The sequence below is a fragment of the Lactuca virosa genome, chromosome 4 (assembly GCF_052849685.1).
Source record: "Lactuca virosa cultivar CGN04683 chromosome 4, Lactuca_virosa_CGN04683_v6, whole genome shotgun sequence".
Lineage (NCBI taxonomy): Eukaryota > Viridiplantae > Streptophyta > Magnoliopsida > Asterales > Asteraceae > Lactuca > Lactuca virosa.
This window is the reverse complement of record NC_136429.1, coordinates 248,096,331-248,104,581: the sequence shown is the minus strand read 5'-3', so window position 1 is coordinate 248,104,581 and position 8,251 is coordinate 248,096,331. Positions and strand designations below refer to the sequence as shown.

General features: G+C 35.9%; 1 long non-coding RNA gene across 3 annotated transcripts; it reads left to right on the top strand.

Annotated features, from left to right (window-relative positions):
- The first annotated feature begins 922 nt into the window (after positions 1–922).
- LOC145168791 (uncharacterized) lies at positions 923–5,021 on the top strand. 3 transcript variants are annotated; one of them, XR_013742106.1, is made up of 5 exons: positions 923–1,297; positions 1,453–1,482; positions 3,366–3,486; positions 4,475–4,532; positions 4,847–5,021. It is a non-coding gene; the product is annotated as an uncharacterized LOC145168791 (long non-coding RNA). The 3 variants fall into 3 exon arrangements; XR_013742108.1 differs by lacking the exon at positions 1,453–1,482; XR_013742107.1 differs by lacking the exon at positions 4,475–4,532.
- Positions 5,022–8,251: the final 3,230 nt, after the last annotated feature.

Below are 8,251 nucleotides of genomic sequence, written 5' to 3'. Positions count from 1 at the left end.
TGTCTTCATGCCTTTGGTGTTGATAATGTCTTCAGGGTCTTTCAGTCATCAGGGGATGTTCTTTAGTATTCGACATATGAACTTCAATTAGCATATCATAAACTATAACGATAATGTATATATTTTGCATCATCAAATTTAAACAAGTATGTGACCGAACATCCGCTTTTCTGTTGTGTTAACAAATTGTTGTCGATGTCATTAAACTTAGTGACAAATTTGGTCATTTCGCGAAACTTGGTAGTACACTGATCATTAGTGCGGTACTCTCCACAATCCATGACCTTAAAAAAATGCCCCTTTATGCGTCGCCAAAAATGGTCATCTTTTTGCGCTTTTACGTTTTTGGAATACTCTCAAATATTGACCCTTGATTGTGCTAAAACCATATCTTCATCCGGTTGCCATTGTTGACAAGACATCTTCTCTGTTTGAACCGATGCTTTTGCTTTTCCATGTTTTTTGGGGTTGGATAATTCGGGTTGGGTTTCCCGAACAATTTTAGGATAGGGCTCGGCTACCGGTTCGGGATCGGGTTGAGTTTCCCAGACAAATTCGACTTCCTATGAGTGAACGTATTCGAGGACCGGGGATTCTTTTTAAATGTGGTAGGGCTAAGAGGTTTCATTGTGTAAAATTGTTGTGGTATTTGTTGATAAAAAAATTGTTGGGGTCGGGGCGAGATTAAAGACGAGTCCATTTGTGGTCGGTAAACCAACTGCTCAATTGGCCGAACACTTGCAAGCGATTTGGTATGAACGGTAAATTGAAGGTTGTTTGGATTCATTTTTGGAATACAAAGGTTTCAAAAGTTATATAAAATAAGTGGTTTGTATGTAAAAAATATAAAATAGATAGGTTGTATTTATAGTGGTTTTTTAAAGAAAAAAATACAAAATTCTAGCCTTTGGAAACGGCTACTTCTCCGTTTTCCATGCGGCAAATCTATACCACGAAACACACATACCACATCTTATTTTTTTTGGGACTCGGTAGGGTGTTTACCACATACCGCACCTTACCGCGGTATGCGTTAAATGGCGCACCTTACGGTCTAATGGTTAGTGGTGGGTATTGTGGATGTCCTCATCGTCTCGAAGCAATTACCTTATCAGGTAGACGAGCAATTACCTTATCATCTCGAAGCAAAGACGATTCTTAATCAGTATTTGGGTGTTTAAAGATTGGATCACATCTTCCTACTCATTATTGTGTCTGAAATCCTAACCCTAACCTTCAATACAACCACCAGCACTAACCTCAAATGACATCAATGAGCATTGTCGTCTTTTTCCAGGTTTGTGCTTTCTATTTATTCTGGTTTTCCATTTATTATAGAATTCAATTCTGATTTGTTCGAGTTCATGAGCTCTATTTGGGTTATGTTCGTCGTCCTAATTAGGAGTTTGATTTTACCTTTTTAACCCTAATTCTCTCCATATATTGCATCAGTGTACACAACAATCAATAATCAAATTGCAGGTACTACTTCCTCCCTGTAATTACCTTGTCAATTTACCTTGGGATTTTTTTTATTTGGTTTAAGTGTAGGTAGATATGTCTTTTATTTATTTTTTTAATTTTATTATGTTTTTGAGGTTTTGATGGTAAATCAAGCATCAAGAAATTGAATCGTAGACCTTCAATCCGAATGTATAATATTTTGTTTACTTTGTTTTGGGTCGCTTCAACTTATCTTGGAATTTATTTTTATTTAATTCCTATTTTGGTGACAGTTTGACTAATTTTGATGAGACCTTGCAATAGGTAGGTGGTGTTATCCTTTCCTATGGGAATCTTGGAATTGATCTTCCACCAGAAAATACATAGAAAATACAAAACAACTAAATTCTTAAAATCTATATCGAAGGAGGCTCTTTATACATTTAACTTTCTCACCAAGATAAATTTAACAGAACAAATAAACTGATGAAAGTTAGTATATAATTTAACCAAAAGAAGAAAATATACACCTTCAAGAAAAAAAATGATGTGAAAATTATATTATTTCTCTATTCATGTGGCCATGCTGTTAAGTTTTTTATAATGGTAGTTACTTGTATAAGGATAAATCTCTCATAAGTCAATCTGAGTTTCGGTTATTAGAAGTTTTGATAGTTTTGCCCATGGGTGTATTGTTTATTATTAAAAAAAGGATAAATGTGTTGCTATTTTCATAACCTGCCTTATTTATTACGTAAATGTTGCATTTGTTTTGAACAATTTTGGGAAATGTCTTTCAACTACATATTTGCTCAATACTTTACACTCCTTTCTTCCATAAAAGAGATTCACTTTAGAACAATATCCCAAAAGAATCATATTTTAAATATAAACCTAAAAATTTGCATTCCAAAGTTATCTTAATTTTAAAGATCAAATAAAAAAATCATTTTCTTATTTATTTTATCAATTCTAAAGTAATTAGAATTCAGAGAAGTCTTTGCAATCGCCTACATTTCAATGTTGCCTATGCTACTCTTTATTTCCATGATTATCATTCATGTTGCTATATTCCTATGTGAAGCATAATTTCCTTAAAAAGTATGAAATTACAAGAAAAGATAGTATATCGTAGGTGTTTTTCTTCCACAAAACAACTCTTTATATGTGCAACATGTCTTTACACATGTTGCAAATTGCATGACCGACAATTTAGATGATTAGTTGCTTCTTCCAAATCTAATGCCTCATTAATATAAAAAGTCACTTGGTGGAACAAAACAACATGGTTTTACCACCGCCAATTATATGCTCGTTCTCTTTACTGGAGAGGACAAGGTCGTCGTTCGACTAAAAGAGAAACGAGCATCAATGTTTTTGAAGAACAATACAAAATAGTGGGTATGGTGAGTCCACTATTAGCATGTCTATTTATAGAGTCAAAATGGAAACAAAATTAAATTATCAATAATTTTTTTTTTAATGTAAACACTCTCGTGGAGGAAAAAAATTTGGAAAGACAATTGGAGACCCATTCATACTTGATGGTTATGAAAATAAAGAAACAGAAGATGCTACAAATTTATAGATTTTTTTTTACCAAATAGATAACATAGATTGTAACATCTTAATTTTTCAGGTATTGTCTTTTGATCCTTGGATTGTGATTTTTTTTCAAAATTGGTCCCCAATGGCATTTTCATAATTATTGGACATGCATGAGTATGTTGGGCGTACGTAACCAGGGTGCAAACCCTAATTTTTAGGGTTTGAACCCTATATAAACATCGTGTAACCAGGGTGCAAACCCTAATTTTTAGGGTTTGAACCCTATATAAACATCGTTATGGCCTCACACTCCCTCTTAACTTTAGCCTCCTTCCTCATTTCGAAAACCTAAAGTTTGTGAGTTCCTTGTTAAGCTTGAAGAGCCTTTTGGTTCCATTTTGGAGCTTTTGGAGAAGAAGGAAGAACCTTGAGGTTGTGGTGTTTCACTCAAGGCCTTGGATCCAACATCTACATTCCTTTGTGCACCTTCTGGAGGTATAAAGCTCCAAACTTGATGATAATTTCTTTTACATCTAGTTTTAGCTTAAGGTTGGTTCCTTTATGTCCCAAGTTTTGACCTTTATGAGCATGGAATGCTCCAAGACGTTTGATTTGTCCTTTTAGATGTTTAGGGGTGTGTTAAGTCATAAAAAATGGGATTTTGGACATTGGTTTCTTCTCATGCATGATCTAGGTTGTCTTAATGGGTCAAGAAGCTAGGGTTTTGTTATTAAGGTCTTAACAGTTATGCAAAACCATAAAGTTGGAAACTTTATGGTTAAGATTACCTTTTAGGGTATGGATTTGGATTTTGGACGAAGGTTCTTAAGGATTAAGCACTTAATGGGTTGAGTTGGTTGGTAGCCGCGTATGCTGGGCGTACCAAACGGTACGTGTCCAGCCCCTCGTTTTTAGTCAAACGCATAGTACGCCTCGCGTACCTGTTGAGTACGCCCATCATACTCGCCGAGTGGACTCGGTTGACTTTGACTTTTATGAGCATGGAATGCTCCAAGATGTTTGATTTGTCCTTTCAGATGTTTAGGGGTATGTTAAGTCATAAAAATGGGATTTTGGACATTTCCTTCTTCTCAAGCATGATCAAGGTTGTCTTAATGGGTCACGAAGCTAGCATTTTGTTATTAAGATCTTAATAGCTATGCAAAACCAGAAATTTTGAAAATTTATGGTTAAGATTACCTTTTAGGGTATGGATTAGGATTTTGGACGAAGGTTCTTAAGGATTAAGCACTTAATGGGTTGAGTTGGTTGGCAGCCGCGTACGCTGGGCGTGCCAAAGGGTAGGTGGTCAGCCTTTCGTTTTTAGTCAAACGAGTAGTACGAATCGCATACCTGTTGAGTACGCCCATCGTACTTGCCGAGTTGACTCGGTTGATTTTGACTTTGACCTGAAGTTTGACCTAGGGGTATTTTGGGTAGTTTTTAGATCTAGTCTGAGTTTGGGTTACTGTTATTCATGAAGGTGACCGGTAAAGGCGATTTCAGGAGCAACATATTATTCAGTTTCATCCGGCTGTGAGGTGAGTCTCCTCACTAGATCCATGGGTCGAAAAGCACCAATGCCAACCCATTACTTTATTATGTAGAATCGTAGTTGTCTATGTGATACTTGCATGAAAGACTAGGATCTGGCACATGGCAATTGTATGAAAGACCAGGATCTGGCCCTTAGGAATTGTATGAAAGACCAGGATTTGGCCCCTAGCACTTGTATGTAAGACCGAGATTTGACCCTCGACATTGCAAAAAAAGACCATGATTTGGCCCATGACAGGAAATGATTTAAAGACTATGATTTTGCCCATAACATTCACTTTCTTATGTATGGTTTCAGCTACTTCTGGTTCGAAAAGGAAGGGCCCGACGTGATGGCACAACATCCTCCCCTCATGATTTCGCAAATTAAATAATTGTACTTTGATGTTTTGAATATTATGATTAAGTGCTGGGTTTGGAAACAACTGATGAATGATTTTATAGAGTTTCAATGAAAATTTTTATCACTGTTTTTGGGCTGTTACATAGATAACATGCATGTAGTCTTTTTCAAGATGCTGATATTTATCTATTTAATGATCAATTCAGTATTGTTGTTGCTTGATGAATTTCAGACTTGATATTAAACAATCCAATAATTAGTATTATGAACTAATCACAAACTATTTAGGATAAATAAACAAACAGATGGACAAATAAATTTTATGATTAAATATCCAAATGTTTTCGACAACAACCAGAGATTAAGATAGATGATTAAACATTTATATGTCACGAAAATAATAAATCCAATTGTTATTAATATTGTTTCCAGTTTCATCCATAAATCATATTGATCCTTTGCGATCAGATCTAGTTATAAGAAAGTAGTAGAAGCACACTGTCCTGTTATTGGTCAAATTTAAATGTGAAACAATAAAGTAAAACCGACATGTTATATAGTTGATCGAGTTGTAGATACTTGCACGAATGTAACTCATGTCCTTAAAAGGTTTTACTTCGCTTCTATCGGTTGTAAGCAACATAGTAAAACCACAAGATTTAATGCAGACATGTCAATTTTCCAACAACAATGGAAAATGATAAACGCAAAGTGAATACTTAAAAACTGGAAGAAATCTCCATGAGAGAGAGAGAGAGAGAAAGAGAGAGAGAGAGAGAGAGATGTTAATATTCGAGCAGAGAATACGACTCTTAGAGAGCTATGTTTATAGGTTTCGAAACACTAGAAGGTAGCAAAAAACCCTCATAGACCGGCCCCTAGAAAGCCTAGGGAAACGCCTTGCTGTCCAAGAAAGTCATCTTCTACGCCTTCCAAAATATTACCAACGAATCAGATTCAGTTCGACTCGACCGATCCCTAACCTGCTAAAAATAAAAGCTCCTCAACTCCGAGTGACCGATGTGTCATGTGAAGTGCCAAGCACGCCTAAATACTCCATTTCGTACACTCGCAACGTCAGCTAGAGTTAGGATAGGCTAGGCATGTGTGTGTGGGATTGGCCCATCCTTTGATCCACTAACAACCTTTGAAGGTTTATCAAGAGAAAAACATTATAAACCCACTAATGTTTCTTCCTCCACCAATGTGGGATAATGGAAACTATCCAACTTGTTTTTTCCATTAAAATTTCCAACATGAAAAGGTTACTTTCACTCAGAAAAATGATGTCACTTCGGTGTCATGAAGATTAAACCCTAGTTTAACAAGGACAAACAAGAAGAGACCAATTCATTGGTATCCATATAGGTTTAAACCATGAACCTTGTGAAGATAAACCATGTAGAAGATAAACCACAAATCTTCACTGGAGGTGGAACCACCTCCAGATCATATAGGAAAAGTTTTACAACATGTTCGTTGCTTAGATGTCTCTAAAACTTTGTTAAGAGTCTTAATTCAACCTCGTTCGTCGGCAACGACGAACTTGAAGGGGTTTGAGCATTCTAACACTCCTATGGTGTACATGCAACCCTAGATACCTTGGATCTATGTTTTCTCTATTATACATGAAAACTTTCATTTTTCCAAGGCATCATCCTGTTCGGTTTTTGTATACTACAACATCCTATGGTGCACATACAACCCTAAAAGCTTTGGATCTATGTTTTCTCTAATTATACATGTAATGGTGTTTCCAAAGCATTAAGCCTATAACTATCATGCAATTGACATAAACAATATATAATACTAGTTAGGATGACATACCTTTTCTTGTGGCTTCAAAAACCTTGAAGCTTTTGGCCTTTAAGAACTTAGCACCAATAGTGTGGATGCCTCAAATGGAATCACAACACACCATGGACAAAGGATGACATTCTGAGAGAGAATCTTCATACACCAAAACCGTCCATATGAACTCCAAGAACCTTGATAGTGATTTTGGCTATGGAGTAATATATTTATATGTGGAATTCCAAAGGTCATGGGTTGACCCTAACCCATACCCATGGGTTTATGATCCATGGTTCATGTGGCCCAACTCTTTATGTGTCCATACATAAACTTAGTCCAAGATGGATCATAAGCCCAACATATAAATATAACTAATTTACGCAATTAGTCCCCATTGATTTAATTAGTCTCTTTTGATCACTAAATTAATTCCAAACTAATTCTTGATCAATAATAATTAAATCATATGATTTCATATTAATATATTAGAACTTATAATATATTAATAAACCATAAATAACCTCTACTCAAAAGTCCATCCTAACAAATTGTCCTGATGATATGCAACCCAAATGGACCATGCTACTCTCAGGTCAAGTACATACCAATTATAGTTATGGGCTTAGACACCTAATCCAACAGTCTCCCACTTGGATAAGTCTAATAACTATTATTTCAAGTACGACTCCAAAATCTCGACTAGCAATCGTAGCTCTTAAAAGCCGCTGTCGAACTCTGACCTAGTAAATGACGCGTCCATTAGATAAGGGATCATATATTCCTCCATTCTAGATATCATATGGACTGAGACATGGATTATAATTATTCTCTCTGTCCATCTATTGTTTCCCGATTTCTGATTTATGACGACCGACTAATTGAACAAATCAAATCAGTCCAGGCCTGGCCGAGCACTTAGGGTTGTCATCACTAAATCATCGAGGGGCCCACATATATCGCTTTTTTCCACATGGGGTAAAAGGAATGGATAAACTTCGACCCAAATGCTTGCTTGTACTCACTCATCAAATTACACACAACAATATGTTTTATAACATCCAAGTTACTGGTGCGTTTACATATGTCAATGTGTAACCGACTCGCAACTACAACTCACACGTCTCCATTTGAAGAATACAAGATATTATCGTCTCATGATCGCTCGTGATAAAAGCCATGAAGTGATTCAAATGAGCGTGGGTTTAATCCAATACTCGAATCTTATTCTAGGAGCACTCATGAATACTGCAACTATGTCTAAAACATCTAGACATAGTACAGACCCATTCATGACAGTCTTGCCTCAATACCTACTTACAAAGTATGATCGACTGTGGACGGTTTGAATAACCTAGTTATTCGGGAAGTCAAAACATGCAAAGTGGAACACAAGAATAATACTAATCCTATATGGCCCCCAAACTTTTGAGTCATATTGATTACTCATTATTCATTGTATAATGTTTCAAATAATCAACTTAATACTTGAACTAAAACAATAGTTTTCCCATGCTACAAGCATGCACACTATGTTTACCTATAGTCCTTTCTTTGTGGAATAGATCA